Raw genomic sequence first — 16,842 nt, forward strand, 5'->3', positions numbered from 1 at the left:
TGACATTCTAAATTCCTTGTGATTTTTTGAGAACCGGGCTTGATCTCCATCTTTGCGGGGCGCCAGGTATACTTCTCTTTCTTCTTCTTTCTTTTCTTTCCTTCTTTCTTTCTTCCTTTTTTTTCACTGTTGGAGTCACTCATTGTCTTTAGCAGTGGGCTATCAGAGTCCAAGCCTACTGCAGTACATTATCTCTGCTTTTGCCTGGGGGTTTGGGGATGGGGGGTGGGTGGGGTGGGATTGTTGGATCTACTGTTTTGTTTTTGATTGTTTCTTCTGTTGGAGTGGATAGGGCATATGATATTGTTTCTTGTTATTTGAAAATAAAAATCGATTCAACATAAAAAGTCTTTATACTACAAGGAGTACCTAATGGTCGAGATCCTGGGGAACTGGGTTCAAGTCCTACAGCAGCTCCTTATGACCCTGGGCATGTCACTTAAGCCACCATTGCCCCAGGCACAAAGGATGTATCTGCTCGTGCAATATGTAAACCACTTTGCTTGTCAAATGCCATCCCATTTCCTTTACAAACCCCACAAAAACACAATTACAGGAGAAACAATGAGGAAGTGGTCTTTGCTTATTTTCACTTTTATTTACTGTCATAAAAAATAAGGGATCCAAGAGGGAAAAAAATCTACCCTTAGGAAGACTTCACCCAAGGCAAACCGCCCCTGCTGCATTACAGGTTTGAAAAGACGCCAACATTGCAATGCTGTCCATAATTTAGCTGTATAAGTTCATTTGGTGTTGACCTAAAGGAAATACAACTCTTGAAAGCTAGTCATAAAGCTAGTTAAATAAAAAGAAACCAACCTTTATTTCTGTGTATCCAAACGGATGGCCATTTTCAAAATGTAGAATATAATTTGACCAGCAGATGGCGATCTTTTGCTGAGTAAAAATGAATGACATTCAAGAACATTCTCTGAGTATCTGCGCTACAAGTGAGTCATCTGTTGCTCCGAAAGTTAAAGTCCTTGGAATAGCATACAGAAAAGTTGCAGGTGAAACCTTTTTAAAGCACTAACTTAACATAACCTTTGGCAAGTTATGTTAGTCCAGGAGATGGTATCATCTACAACTTACTGGTTGTCTTACTACTTATGAGAAATGGTGTATTTAGTCAGACATTCTTTTTTATGTATTAGTCAGATATGCTGTTGGCCCTTTTTAACTTGATAGGTCTGACTTTTTTTAGGTTTTTTTTAATCTTTATTAATTTTTCAAATATTAACAGTGCTTTGCAAAAATTTTAAACTAGGAAAAGCACTTTAAATATACAAACATTCTGAAAACAATCATTTTCTCCCCCTCCTTCCTCCAATTCATCCATAAAAGTATAAACACATATAGAATTTCAATAAACTAAATACAAGAAATAATGATGCCTTCTCATCTTCCCACCCTGGATGTGTAAGGAATTAGCTAAAAAGAAAAGGTACATGACAACTAATGTGATTCAACAAATGATGTCAACGGGCTCCACACCCTTTTAAATGCATTACTATATCCCAAAAATTCAGCGTTCATTCTTTCATATTTGTAACTGCAACATAAGTTCGCCCACTAAAAAGTATAATTAAGTCTATCTTAATCATCTGCATTGCTATTCCCGTCATTATTATGAAAAGCCTGCTTTTATAACACTTTTATAACGTAGTAAAGCATCACAAATTATGGCTTCATAATATTTTTTGTAGGTTTTATCTATATTTGTTTTCTATCTTTTACACCATTGAGTGACCTGGTATATATGGTTTCTAATATGGATAGCGCCCTCTTTGGTTTATCTGTACTGTTCTTTTATTTCCACACTGGTTTTTCCGTCCTGGTCCATCCGTATTGGTTTCTATTCTGGCCTCTTTGTTTCATAGAAACATAGAAACATAGAATATGACGGCAGAAAAGGGCTGTAGCCCATCAAGTCTGCCCACGCTAATGACCCACCCCCAGACTTCACCCGGCTAGAGATCCCACATACATATCCCATTTCTTTTTGAAATCGAGCACGCTGCTGGCGTCAATCACCTGCAATGGAAGTTCATTCCAATGATCGACTACCCTTTCGGTGAAGAAATACTTCCTGGTGTCGCCATGAAATTGCCCACCTTTGATTTTCAGCGGATGACCTCTTGTGGTTGAAGGTCCTTTAAGAAAGAAGATATCATCTTCCACCTCGATGTGGCCCGTGATATATTTAAAAGTCTCAATCATGTCCCCCCTCTCTCTACGTTCCTCGAGCGAGTATAGTTGCAGTTTATTCAGTCTTTCCTCATATGGGAGGCTCTTGAGTCCCGAGACCATCCTGGTGGTAATTTGCTGAATCGACTCAATTCTCCGCACATCTTTTTGATAATGTGGTCTCCAGAATTGAACACAATATTCAAGATGAGGTCTCACCATGGATCTGTACAGGGACATTATGACTTCGGGCCTCCGGCTGACGAAACCTCTACGGATGCATCCCACCATTTGTCTAGCCTTGGATGCAGCTTTCTCCACCTGCTTGGCAGTTTTCATGTCTTCACTAATGATTACTCCCAAATCTCGTTCTGCCCTAGTCCTAGCTAAGGTCTCACCATTCAGAGTGTAAGTTCTGCATGGGTTTTTGCTGCCAAGGTGCATGACCTTACATTTTTTGGCATTAAAGCCCAGCTGCCAAGTCGAGGACCAATGTTCCAATAAGAGCAGGTCCTGCTCCATACTGTCGAGTAAGGTGCTGTTATCTACTATGTTGCATAGTTTGGCGTCGTTGGCGAATAGTGTTATTTTACCTTGAAGCCCTTGAGTCAGGTCTCTTATGTATATGTTTAAAAGGATCGGTCCCAAGACCAATCCCTGTGGCACTCCACTGGTCACCTCCGATGTATTGGAGGGGGTACCGTTAACCACCACCCTCTGGATTCTACCGCTTAACCAGTCATTGACCCATGTCGTCAATATCACTCCCAATCCCATCAAAGTCATCTTGCTCAACAATCTGCGGTGCGGGACGCTATCAAAAGCTTTGCTGAAGTCCAAGTACACGACGTCTAGAGACTTCCCCATATCCAGTTTCCTTGTAACCCAGTCAAAGAAGCTGATCAGGTTGGATTGACAGGACCTTCCCTTTGTGAATCCATGCTGCTGGGGATCCTGTAGATTCTCCTCGGTCAGGATCGTATCTAATTCCTGTTTAATAAGTCTTTCCATGAGTTTGCTCACTATTGAGGTGAGACTGACCGGTCTGTAATTCGCAGCTTCCGTTCTGCAACCTTTTTTGTGCAATGGAATGACGTTAGCTGTTTTCCAGTCCATGGGGACTTTTCCGGTACTTAGGGAAAGATTGAACAGCACGGATAGCGGTTCCGCCAGGACATCACACAAATCCCTAAGAATCCTGGGGTGTAGATTGTCCGGTCCCATGGCTTTGTTCACCTTGAGTTTTGATAGTTCGCCATGGACGCTGCTGGGTGTAAACTTGAAGTTTTGAAACGGGTCTTCCGAGGTTTCCATTCTGGCCTCTTTATTCACTGTGGTCTCCACAGCTTTTTTGGTTCTCACATGTCACCACGTTCACATATAATTATCATTTATTAGATATATTTTTATAGTACTTTATCCCAAGCTTGTTCAGCGGGGCTGGAACAAAGCGGGGTTCACTCCGTTCACTTCGGCCTCCCTTTGCGGTTGCCTGGTCACTCCTATTACTTGAGTGCACATCATCCACATACTGCTTCATTTTCAAGATATTGAAGGGAATAGACTTAGTAGAGAAAGAGAGATTGTTAACCCTCTCCAAAGTGAAGCGAACCAGAGGGCACTCGCTAAAGTTAAAAGGGAATAGTTCTTTTTCACCCAGAGAATGGTAGAAATCTGGAACGCTCTTCCAGCGGCTGTTATAGGGGAAAGCACCCTTCAGGCATTCAAGAAACGGTTGGATAAGTTCCTACTGGAACAGAACGTACACAGATAAAGCTAGACTCAAATATGGCACTGGTCTTTGACCTAAGGGCCGCTGCCTGAGCGGACTGCTGGGCACGATGGACCACTTGTCTGACCCAGCAGCGGCAAATCTTATGTTCTAATTCTGATTTCCTTTAGTCATTGCTTATGCTTCACCTTTTTACCCCATTAGGACCCCTGAAGAAGATCTTTGCCGAAACATCATATGTCAGTCATTCATGAAGTGGAGTTTTTTTTATTTCATTTCATTTTATGCTAATTGACTTGTCTTAATAAACACCTTGTCAAGATCATTGCATTCCACACTCCTTTCTTCTTTTGTGTCTGGATTTTCGTTTTTTGACTGTGGAATACCCGGGCTCTTCTTTTGTTTGTTCCAGTCCACTTTTCAAGGTAATATATACAGGGTATGGGAAATCTGGACATGTCCAATTTTTTAGAGGACTGTCCAAGTTCCTGGATGGACTTCCCAAACCTCGGCAATTTGTTCGGGTTTTGGAAAGCCCCAAGCTCCATCCGCATCTGTAGGGCCTTCAACAAGCATGCACGGATGACGTCACCCGCATCCGCACATGCTGGAGGCCCTCCAGACGCAGCCTGGAGGTTGGAAAATAAAGGGACGAGGCTTTTTAGGGGTGGGGCTAGAGGTGGAACAGAGTGGGCTGGAGGCGGAACAAAGCGGGACTGGGGTGGAACAAGGTTGGGCCATGCATCCGGTTATTCCCATCCTTAAATATGATACCCCTAAATATATAGAAATAAAACAAAAACATAAAGGAAATAAGGTAAAGCACAGTTACTTACCGTAACAGGTGTTATCCAGGGACAGCAGGCATATATTCTCACATGTGGGTGACGTCATCTACGGAGCCCCGATGCGGAAGCATTTTCAAGCAAACTTGATTGAAGATTTAAGTTTGCTCTGCTGCTCCACGCATGCGTGCCTTCCTGCTCCACTAGGGGGCGCATCCCCTCGTGGTCTCCAGTTCACTTAACTAGCAAAGAAGCCAACCTCGGGGAGGTGGGCGGGTTGTGAGAATATATGCCTGCTGTCCCTGGATAACACCTGTTACGGTAAGTAACTGTGCTTTATCCCAGGACAAGCAGGCATGATATTATCACATATGGGTGACCTCCAAGCTAACTGAAAAGGGATGGAGGGAAGTTGGCAATTTAAGCAAATAGATTTCGCAATACCGATTGGCCGAACCGGCCATCGCTTCTGGACAGTGAGTCCAGACAATAGTGGGAGGTGAAAGTATGAACCGAAGACCACGTGGCAGCTTTGCAGATTTCCTCAATAGGTGTGGACCTGAGGAACGCTACGGAGGCTGCCATCGCTCGGACCTTGTGTCCCGTTACTCGACCATGCAGCGCGAGACCAGCCTGAGCGTAGCAAAAAGTGATGCAATCGGCCAACCAGTTGGACAAGGTGCGCTTGGAAACTGGGTGGCCTAACCGGTTTGGGTCGAAGGACAAAAACAATTGTGGGACTTTCCGGTGTGGTTGAGTGCGTTGGAGGTAAAAGGCCAACGCTCTCTTGCAGTCAAGAGTGTGGAGCGCCACCTCTCCGGGGTGAGAGTGGGGCTTGGGAAAAAACACGGGCAAGACGATGGACTGATTGAGGTGAAAATCAGACACTACTTTAGGCAAGAACTTTGGATGTGTGCAGAGTACCACCTTGTCATGGTGGAAAACCGTAAAGGGTGGGTCCGCTACCAGAGCCTGTAGCTCACTAACTCGCTGGGCGGAAGTGAGTGCAAGCAGGAAAATCACCTTCCACGTGAGGAATTTAGGATGGCATTTGTCTAGGGGCTCAAATGGAGGTTTCATTAGTTGAGCCAGAACCATGTTAAGGTCCCAAACCACCGGAGGGGGTTTGAGGGGAGAGTGGACATTCAGAAGACCCTTCATGAAGCGAGAGACTAAGGGGTGGAGCGAGAGGGCTTTTCCTTCCAGGGGCTGATGAAAGGCCGCAATCGCACTGAGATGTACTCGAATGGAGTTGGTCTTTAGGCCGGAGTGAGATAATTGAAGTAAATAGTCAAGGACCAGAGGGACGGGGACCGACACCGGGTCCTGGCTGTGAGAGGAGCACCAGGCTGAGAATCTGGTCCACTTTTGAGAATAGCAGGTTCTCGTCGAGGTCTTTCTAGAGGCCTCCAATATCTCCTTGACTGATTGAGACACGGGGAGAGAAGTCAGAGGGAAAGAAACCAAGCATTCAGATGAAGAGATTGAAGATTGGGATGTAACAGCGAACCCTGACTCTGTGATAGTAGAGAGGGAAACCGAGGCAGAGGCAGTGGATCTCTGACACTGAGTTGAAGTAGAAGGGAAAACCAAGGCTGGCGTGGCCAGCGAGGAGCAATCAGGATCAAGGTGGCTTTCACCGTTTTCAGGTGGACCAGCGTCCGCAGGATCAGAGGAAACGCGTACAGAAACCTTCCCTCCCAGTCGAGGAGGAAGGCGTCGGCCTCGAGTCGGTCCGGGGAGTGTATCCGGGAGCAGAAGAGGGGCAGTTTGTGATTGTGGGGGGATGCGAACAGATCTATTTGAGGCGTCCCTCACTTTTCGAACACCTGTCGTAGGGTCTGAGAGTGCAGCGACCACTCGTGTGGCTGGAGGAGGCGGCTGAGTCTGTCCGCCAGACAGTTTTGTTCTCCTTGTATGTACACCGCTCAAAGGAAGGTGTTGTTGGAGATTGCCCATTTCCAGAGGCGCATGGCTTCCCGACAGAGGGACCAAGACCCTGTCCCCCCATTGAGAGGCCAGGGTCCATTGAGGGATTCTCAGATGGAGACGGGCGAAGGGTGTGACATGGACGGTGGAGGCCATGTGGCCCAGGAGAATCATCATCTGTCGGGCTGATACCGAGGTCAGCAGTGAGATCCTTCGGCTCAGACTTACTAACGCCTCTAGACGCGGAAGGGGGAGGAAGGAACGGAGGCGAACTGTGTCCAGCATTGCCCCGATGAATTGTAGGGACTGCGAGGGGCGTAGTTGGGATTTTGGGAAGTTTATCTCGAACCCCAGACTCTGTAGGTAGATAATAGTCTGTTGGGTCGCTGAGATAACCCCTTCCCTGGACGGGGCTTTGATCAACCAGTCGTCCAGGTAGAGGAATACCTGAAGACCTTGGGAGCGTAAGGCAGCTGCGACCACCACGAGGCACTTGGTGAAGACCCGAGGTGACGATGCTAGGCCGAAGGGGAGGACTCGGTATTGCAGGTGTAGGTCTCCCACCTGAAAACGCAAGAACTTGCGGTGAGCGGGGTGCACTGGAACATGTGTGTACGCATCCTTCAGATCGAGGGAGCAGAGCCAGTCGCCCTCGTCGATCAGGGGGTAGAGGGTCGGTAGGGAAAGCATCCGAAATTTTTCCCGTACCAGAAATTTGTTGAGGCGTCTCAAGTCTAGTATTGGGTGAAGGTCTCCCGTTTTTTTCGGTACCAGGAAGTAACGGGAGTAGAAGCCCTTCCCCCGTTGGCCGGGGGGAACCTCCTCTACTGCTCTCAGGTGAAGCAGATCTCGGGCTTCGGAGAGGAGTAGGGGTAGCTGTGTCCGGTTGGGAGGGCAATTCCTTGGGGGGTTGTCTGGAGGAATGGCCCGAAAGTTGAGAGAGTATCCTGATGAGATCACACCAAGGACCCATGCGTCCGACGTGACTTGTTCCCAGCGAGGGTAAAAGACTTTGAGGCGACCCCCGATGGGAAGGAGGCCTGGGACTATGGCGGAGGGGGCCCGCCCACTTCCACGTATCCTGTCAAAAGGACGGGGATGGTTTGGTAGTCGCAGGCGGTTGGGACTTGGGCAGGGCCCGATGATGGGCTTGCGGACGCCTGGGCGGAGGCCGCGAGAAGGCAGGAGTGGATTTTTGTGGGTAGCGGCGCGGAGGGGCCCTGAACGGCCTGGACGCGGGCGGTTTAGGCTTTTGCCACACGAGGGAGGCAAACGAGCGTTTGTGTTCGGAGAGGCGTTTTGTAGCCGCCTCGATAGTGTCATCGAACAGTTCTTTACCCACGCAGGGGAGGTTAGCCAACCGGTCCTGTAAGTTGGGGTCCATGTCGACCAGGCGCAGCCAAGCTAGGCAGCGCATGGCAATAGCAAAGGCTGCCTCTCTGGAGGAGAGTTCGAAGCCATCGTAGGCCGCGTGGAATAGATGGAGGCGTAGGTTGGAGAGGGACTCTGAAAGCAGGTTAAACGCTCCTTGGCGGGAGGCCGGTAAGTCAGTCTCAAAGGCTCTCAGTAGTCCAATGAGGTGTTTGAGGTAGGATGTGAAGGTGAAAGTGTAGCTTTGCACCCTAGAGGCCATCATCGCATTTTGATATAGTCTCCTGCCGAACTTATCTAGGGTTCGGTCTTCTCGGCCTGGGGGGACCGCCGCTGAGACCCTGGAGGGGTGAGCCTTTTTCAAGGAGGATTCTACTAACAGCGACTGGTGGGAGAGCTGCGGTTGTTCAAATCCTGTACGGTACCTGGCCTCCATTTTGGAGGGTACTGCTGTGACCATATAGGGGGTCTCCAGGTTCCTGAAGAAAGCCTGTTGGAGTACCGGGTTAGGTGGTAAGCGAAGGGACTCTCTGGGCAGTGATGGCATATCCAGCTCCGCTAGGTACTCCTTAGAGTATGTGGAGTCGGACTGGAGGTCCAAGTCCAAAGCGTGGCCCATGTCCTGGACAAAGCGAGAGAAGGATGGGCGGGATGTTCCCGAGGCCCCGTGCGGGGTCGGTGAACGAGACCTCCGTCGGGTGGAGAAGGATGGGGAGGCTTCCCTCGAGTATCGAGGCTCCTGCTCCGATTCACACTCCGAGACCGGGGAAGCACTGTGAAAGTGTTCCGGGGTCGTAGATCTCCGAAGTCTCAAGGAGCCCCTCGGAGATGATGCCGGGGTTCGGGGTACCGATCGATGTCGAATCGGTGACCTCGACCCGGACTCCCTCGGTGAAAGCCTGAAACCTCGGATCGGAGCCCCGGTCCGAGGGGGAGTTCGGAGGATGCGCGGGATGGAGAGTGATAGCTCCGCCACCCTCAGCGATCCCGTACGAGGTGTAGGTGAGCGGCCTCGTAGAGTGGGGGAACCCCGGGCCTTCTTGGAGGTACGGCAGTTCGAGGTTTCTGTCGTTTTAGCACGACGTTTTGCCCCGCGGCGGTCTGTGGAGGGAGAACGCCTCGGGTGTCTCGGCGAGGAGTCCGAGGAGGATGGGATACGGCAAAGCTTGCGCGCTTTTCCCCGAGGTGGCTCGACGCGTGGTTCAGGCTGGTCTGGCACATGCGGGGTCGAGGTCGGTTGTAGATGGGCCATTGCAGCGGACAGCTCCGATGAGATCATCGCTCGGAGTAGGTCCTGGAAAACGGGCACGGACAGCATCGAGGGCATGTCCACTGCCTCGGTGCGCTCCACCGGGGGCGACCTCGTATCAGAGTATTCCTGTGTGGTGGAGGCACGGCCCGAAGGCTTGGAGGGCTTCGCCGGGGCTGTAAGCATGGGACTTCCGCCATGCGTCGCCGGTGTCCCCGAGGCTGGCTTCTTCGCTGTTACGGGACCTGAAGAGGGAAGAGGGGACTTACCCGGAACCGAGGCTTTCTGTTGTCCCGAGGACTTCGGATTCGAGTCTCAAGGCGATGCCGAGGTATTCGGGGCCGTGGTCAAGGCCGGGGCCGACCTCGAGGCCGAGGTAGAGGGTTGGTCGGCGGCGAAGAGATCCGCCATGCTGGCTTTTCTTCGGCGGAGGGCCCGTTCTGGAAAGTAGCACACTGGGGGCAGGAGTCGGTTGGATGAGCGGCCCCCAGGTAGAGGATGCACCGGCGATGCGGGTCTGTGATGGAAAGAAGCCACTCGCACCGGGTGCACTTTTTAAAGCCAGTCAAAGGCTGGGACATAGAATTGAAACTGGCTGCGGCTCGAGTAGCCACGCGGCCACGGGGACCCGGAAACCTCCGGGTTGGTCAAAAACGAAGCAGGAACAAGTTGAAACAAGAAAAAATTCGCGCACAGCGACTTAATCGAGAAAAATAAGAAAAAATCGCGGTGCTAGAAGGCAGTTGGGGCAGAGCCTGAAAAAACACGACTTCTAGGCTCAGCGGAAAATTTTGAACTGGAGACCACGAGGGGATGCGCCCCCTAGTGGAGCAGGAAGGCACGCATGCGTGGAGCAGCAGAGCAAACTTAAATCTTCAATCAAGTTTGCTTGAAAATGCTTCCGCATCGGGGCTCCGTAGATGACGTCACCCACATGTGAGAATATCATGCCTGCTTGTCCTGGGATAATACCTGTTTTTTTTTAATGTTTAAATTATTTTTATTATTCCAGCAGTAAGAAGCAAATACAAACAGTAGTACCATTCAGGAAATAACATTTTCAACAATATAATCAGTTCCCCTCCCATCCCCCCCTCCCCTCCCCTCCCCTCCCCTCCCCAAGAGTCCATGGCCAGTCCAACAGCTGAGAATGGGAATAAAATTGAAGGTGCCTTTTAGGATAAGGCCCTCCATCAGTAGTATAGAAACTTGAGCCAGAGACTGAGGAGATGTAAAAAAAAGGCTTTTATTATAAGCATATATGCTGGACCTCTGAACAGAACTAGCTGTATAAAACAGAGGACCCCGAGAGTCTTGGACACAAAGGTTATATAGGGTCCTAGCCAGTCCAAACTAGTATAACCAGCTCTGGCCAAAAAGGTAAGAGCAGAGAGAAAAACAAAGCCATAAATCCATCCTATAGTCTATACATCAAAGCTAGCTAACAGCAGCATCCTGTTGCCCCCTGGCCGTGACTGGTACCAAGACAGATACATAGAACAGGCCTGCATACAGTACTGTGATATCTCAGAGCAATAATATGGAGTCTCAGGTTGCAGTTTTTAGTTTTACTACCCACTGATCTAAGATGGAGTTTCTTCATATACACCGTGACCCAGCTATAGTAGCTGGCTAGGGATCCTTCAAAAATCTTAAAGATTCAAAAGTCTACTGCGAGCACACGGTGTGAGGTCCTGCCAGAAGTGAATACCTGTTTTTATTGGACTAACTCAATGCTAACTCCTTCCTGCATCTCCCAATCAGCTCCCCCCACACCCCCTGACCAGTACTTCCTACATCAGGCCTGCCTCTCCAAAATAGCGGGCCATCCCCTTCCCGGTGCATCTTGCCCAGGGGAGGGGCCTTAGGCATCTAAGCCAATCAAAGCCTTAGACTCCCAAGATGCACTAGGCAGGGGGCCTAGGGCCCTGATAGGCTCAAACACCTAAGGCCTCTCTTCTGGGCGGGGCCTTGAGAATTTGAGCCTATCAAGGCCTTAGGCCCCTCCTGATGCAGCCCAGGATGCACCAGGAAGGGGAAGGCCCGTAATTTTGGAGAAGCGGGCCTGCTGGGCAGGAGGGACTAGACATCCCTCCTGCTATCTTCCTAAAAGGTATGGGGCGGGGCAGGAAGTGCAGGGGGAGCTGGAGGGGCTGGGTGGCCGAGGTAGGAGGGAGTGGGCAAACTTTCCTGCCAATTTATTTTTTTTTTTAAGTACGGGGCTCAGGGTTGAGGGAGGGGGTACTGGCATGGAGGTTCATGGCATGGGGGTCTTGCAGCATCAATGGGGTCACGGCATCAGGGGTCGGTTTGGTGGGGGGCCATCTGGCAATAGGAGGGAGTGGGCATCCTTCCTGTCACTCTGTAATTTAAAGGTGTGGGGTGCGGGTGGCCAAGGCAGGAGGGAGTGGGCTTCCCGCCTTCAGATTAAAAAAAAAAAAGTTTAAGTCCATCCTTGGGAGGGGGGGTCGTTGTCGAGAGGGCTGGCACGACTTCTTTTTTTTTATGGAGGCATGTATTGTACATGTGAAACACACACACAACATCTGTGCCATTAAAAAAAAATGTAAAATAAAGTCTTCCTGCCCCAAATAGTTGAGTGGCAGGAGGCTCCTTCCGGGCTTCCCCTGCCGCTCAGCTGTTTGGGCTTCCTCTGCTGACTGCACATGTGTGCGAGTTGCTTTCTGAACAATCGATCAGATGGGATTACGGCAAACCTCCAAGAAACTCATTTGCATGCAAACTTGTTGAAACACTGTTTTAAAATCGGCCCACAACGACCCACATAGTCTTAACGACCATTTTTAGTGCATCTAGGCCTAAGTCTGTAGCTGAAACAATGAAGAGTTAAGAACATAAGAACATAAGAAGTTGCCTCCGCTGAGGCAGACCAGAGGTCCATCTCGCCCAGCGGTCCGCTCCTGCGGCGGCCCATCAGGCTCATTGCCTGAGCAGTGGTCCCTGACTATTTCTATAAACCTACCTCTAGTCCTATCCCTATAACCCACGTCTATTCTTATCTGTACCCCTCGATCCCTTTGTCCTCTAGGAACCTATCCAAACCTTCTTTGAAGCCCTGTAACGTGCTCCTGCCTATCACAGCCTCCGGGAGCGCGTTCCATGTATCCACCACCCTCTGGGTGAAAAAGAACTGCCTAGCGTTTGTTCTAAACCTGTCCCCTTTCAATTTCTCCGAGTGCCCCCTTGTACTTGTGGTTCCCCATAATTTGAAAAATCTGTCCCTGTCTACTTTTTCTATGCCCTTCAGGATCTTGAAGGTTTCTATCATGTCTCCTCTAAGTCTCCGCTTCTCTAGGGAGAACAGCCCCAGTTTTTTCAGTCTGTCAGTGTATGAGAGGTTTTCCATACCCTTTATCAGCTTAGTTGCTCTTCTCTGGACTCCCTCAAGTACCGCCATGTCCTTCTTGAGGTACGGTGACCAGTACTGGACACAGTACTCCAGATGGGGGCGCACCATTGCCTTTTTGATGATACCCAACATTTTGTTTGCTTTCCTTGAGGCTGGGCGCACTGTGCCGATGCCTTTAATGTTGTGTCTACCATTACTCCCAGGTCTCTTTCAAGGTTACTTACCCCTAGCAGTGATCCCCCCATTTTGTAAATGTACATCGAGTTCTTTTTCCCTACATGCATGACCTTGCATTTCCCTATGTTGAAGCTCATTTGCCACTTTTTGGCCCACTCTTTCAGTGTCGTCAGATCCTTTTGGAGATCTTCGCAGTCTTCCGTGGTTTTAACCCTGCTGTATAGTTTGGTGTCATCTGCATATTTAATGACCTCACATTTTGTTCCCGCCTCCAGGTCATTAATAAATATATTGAACAGGAGCGGTCCCAGCACCGACCCCTGCGGAACTCCGCTCGTGACCCCTTGCCAGTCTGAGTAATGTCCCTTTACTCCAACCCTCTGTTTCCTGTCTGCCAGTCAGTTTTTGATCCATTGGTGGACCTCCCCTTGCACCCCGTGATTCCATATCTTCTTAAGCAATCTTTCGTGTGGCACCTTGTCGAAGGCTTTTTGGAAGTCAAGGTAAATGATGTCTATGGATTCCTCTTTATCCACCTGGCTGTTTACCCCCTCAAAGAAATGCAATAGGTTTGTGAGGCATGACCTACCCTTGAAGAAGCCATGCTGACTCGACTTTAGCTGTCCATTGTTTTCGATGTGTTCATAGATGCTGTCCTTAATCAGCGCTTCCATCATCTTTCCCGGGACCGAGGTCAAGCTCACCGGCCTGTAGTTTCCTGGGTCACCCCTTGAACCCTTCTTGAAGATGGGAGTGACATTTTCCAGTCCTCCGGTATCTCTCCAGTTTTTAAAGATAGGTTGCATATTTGTCGAAGTGGCTCTGCTATTTCGTTCCTTAGTTCCTTGAGTACCCTTGGGTGAATGCCGTCCGGACCTGGCGATTTGTCGCTCTTTAGCCTGTCTATCTGCCTGAGGACATCCTCTTGGCTTATCTCTAGTTGGACCAGCTTATCATCCTGATCTCCATTTACGATCTCTTCGGGTTCCGGAATGTTGGTTGTGTCCTCCCTCGTGAAGACTGACGTGAAGAACTGATTTAACTTGTCAGCTATCTCTTTTTCCTCTTTTACCACTCCCTTTCTGTCTCCATCATCCAAGGGTCCCACTTCCTCCCTTGCTGGTTGCTTCCCTTTAACGTACCTGAAGAATGATTTGAAGTTTGTTGCTTCCCCCGCCAGCCTCTCTTCATATTCTCTTTTTGCTTTCCTAACCACTCTGTGACACGCCCTTTGGTGTTTTTTGTGCTCCTTTTGATTGTCCTTTGTTTGGTCCTTTTTCCAGTTTTTGAATGATGCTTTCTTGTCACTTATCGCCTTTTTTACTGCATTTGTTATCCACACTGGGATTTGGGTTCTATTTTTTTTGCACCCTTTCCTGAACTTGGGGACACACAGGTTCTGTGCTTCATGCACCGTGCCCTTGAGTAGGGTCCAGACTTTTTCTACGGACTCCATCCTCCTTGTGTTGCCGTTGAGTTTCTTTCCCACTATTTTCCTCATGGCATCATAATTCCCTTTTCTGAAGTTGAGTGCCGTCGTTGTGGTTCTTTTCACCTTTGATAATCCAATTTCTAGCCTGCACTGGATCGTGTTGTGATCGCTGTTTCCTAGTGAGGCTAGTACCGCCACCTCCTTTGCAGGTCCCCCTAGCCCGTTGAAGATTAGGTCAAGAGTGGCATCTCCCCGTGTTGGTTCCGTGACCAGCTGTTCCATGAAACAGTCCCTCGTGATCTCCAGGAATTTGGTCTCCCTCGTGCAGTTAGAGTGCCCGATACTCCAGTCAATCCCAGGGTAGTTGAAGTCCTCCATCACCACCACACTTCCGCTTTTGCATACCTGCCTCAGTTCAGCCTCCAGGTCCTGGTCGATTTCTTCCGATTGTCCAGGTGGGCGATAGTACAGACCCAATTTTATGTCTGCTCCAGTTCCTACCGGTAGCTTAACCCATAGTGATTCCAAGCCATCCGCCCTTGCTGTTGTTTCCATCCTGGTTGAGGGTATGGAGTTCAGTGATTTGCCCCAGATCACTAGCAGCATCAGAGGGATTTGAACCCTGGCTTCCCTTTTCCTCAGCCTACTGCTCTAACCATTAGGCTTAGTTTAGTTTAATCCAATCTCGATCGACTGCTACCCTTCTCGTTACACATCTGAGTGTCAGACAATCAATTCCCTTCTCGTGCTATAAAGTCTGCATCTAGTGTTGCCAGGGCCTCTGGTCCCAGGAGGGACATTTTTTACTGCTTAAGCCTTCCTTCTAAACCTAAATCTGTCAGCTGAAAAGTGCACTCTAATCCTCTTAGGTTCCAGGAATTCCAGAAACAGGGTTAGTTGCGCTCAGCAATGCCAACTCTGAGAAGCATCTGTTCTAAGATTCTGAGCATTGTCTCTCTCTTTTTTTTTTTTTTCTACTGACGGTAGAAGAGTTTCTTGGGCCAGTCCACTCAGAGAACGTCTGAGTTAAACTAAGGCATACAAAGCATGGCAAAAAAATTTCAGGACTGATTACAGGCTGATTCAAGCTAGGGTTACCAGATTTTGCCTCTGGTAAAGGAGGACATGTGCCCGCACGTTCTGCCCTTAGGCCTGCCCCTTTCCATCCCCCGCCCCGTCCCGTTCCGCCTCCCAACCCCAGCCCGATGCAAACCTCGTCTCTTCGGGCCGGGTCTGGAAGGCATCTGCACTTGCGCAGATGTGACATGCATGGCATGACATTGCATGTATGCATGTGAAATCACCGTGTCATATCCACACATGTGCAGATGCACGCCAGATTCGGCCCCGATCTTGCTGGGTTTTGAAAAGCCATCCAGATGCTCGGACAGTCCTCTGTAAAGAGGACATGTCCGGGTAAATCCGGACATCTGGTAACCCTAATTCAAGCAGCTGTTGCAAATGATTTATCTAGAGTCTGCAGTTCTAACAACTGGATGGAAAATTTCTCCTGGAGTGGAGATGTGATCTACTCTGGATGTTAAGACACTGGGATGCCAGGGTTCAAATCCTTAATCTTCAAACTGGTACTCCTTATAATCTTTGGTAAGCAGTACAGGATTAACCCTTTGGAAACCTTGAGGAAAATAAAGACATTAGCGACTGGAGATAGTCTAATATAATATTTGTGCGTCGCACAAACCTAAAGAGGCTCTAGGCGACTTGAAGAATGAATAGGGTAGCTGGGGTATAGAGGGGAGGAAGGACGGGGGATAGGAGAAGAACCTAATCGTAATAGCAGAACAGGTGTCCATAGAGCTCTTAGTTGTACTAAGCAAACACAGGTGCCTATAGGAATCTTGTAGGTATTAATTGTCAAACAGTGAAGTTTTCAGTTTCTTCCGGAATAGGGCGTGGTTGGTGTCTGTTCTTATTGTCTTTGCAAGATCGTTCCAAATTTTGATTCCCAGGAAGATGAACATGGAATGGAAAATTCTTTTGTACTTTAGATTTTTTGTCGAGGGGAGATTCAGTTGAATCCTGTAAAGAAGTCAGCGGGTCGCGAACCATGCATCTGTGAAGAGTTTGATAAGGGGGGCTGCTGAGTCTCCGTAGATTATGCGATTCATGATACAGGATGATTTGAATTTTACTCGAGACGTGATGGGTAGCCAGTGGAGTTGTCTGAGGTAGGTTGAGATAGAGTCATATTTTTTTCAGGCCGAAGATGATTCTTACTGCAGTGTTATGAATAAGCTCTGCCTGTGCCCATTCTTATCTCAAAATGGCTGCCATGAACTTCCACAGCAGTCTCAAGACTGCCATGGAAAGTTACAGCAGCCATTGAGACTGTGGAGACAGCATGGACAGAAGTGACTAAGGATAGTTCCTGCCCCCAAAAGACCTCTGAGGGCCCTGGAGGGGCCTTTGGGTGGCAGGAGGAGAAAGCTTGTGTCAGGGGGGTGGAAGGCCTAGGGAGACCCACTGTTTGGAAGAGGTTGAAGCATCGGTTTCAGCTTTGGTTGTGGATGAAACTATTTATTTTATTTCTTCAATTTTCTATACTGTTCGCCCAAGGGAACTCAGAACGGTTTACATTAATTTATTCAA

The 16,842-nt window shown here is 48.9% G+C and overlaps 1 protein-coding gene across 1 annotated transcript in view; it reads left to right on the top strand.

The window, feature by feature from the left end:
- The first annotated feature begins 929 nt into the window (after nt 1–929).
- INTU (inturned planar cell polarity protein) overlaps nt 930–16,842 on the top strand; it is a 234,221-nt gene continuing 218,308 nt past the window's right edge. The window contains exon 1 of the mRNA XM_033938846.1: nt 930–1,010. The gene's annotated coding sequence lies outside the window, so the exon portion shown is untranslated. The remainder of the gene's footprint in view (nt 1,011–16,842) is intronic.

This window comes from Geotrypetes seraphini, chromosome 1 (genome assembly GCF_902459505.1).
Source record: "Geotrypetes seraphini chromosome 1, aGeoSer1.1, whole genome shotgun sequence".
NCBI classification, from domain to species: domain Eukaryota; kingdom Metazoa; phylum Chordata; class Amphibia; order Gymnophiona; family Dermophiidae; genus Geotrypetes; species Geotrypetes seraphini.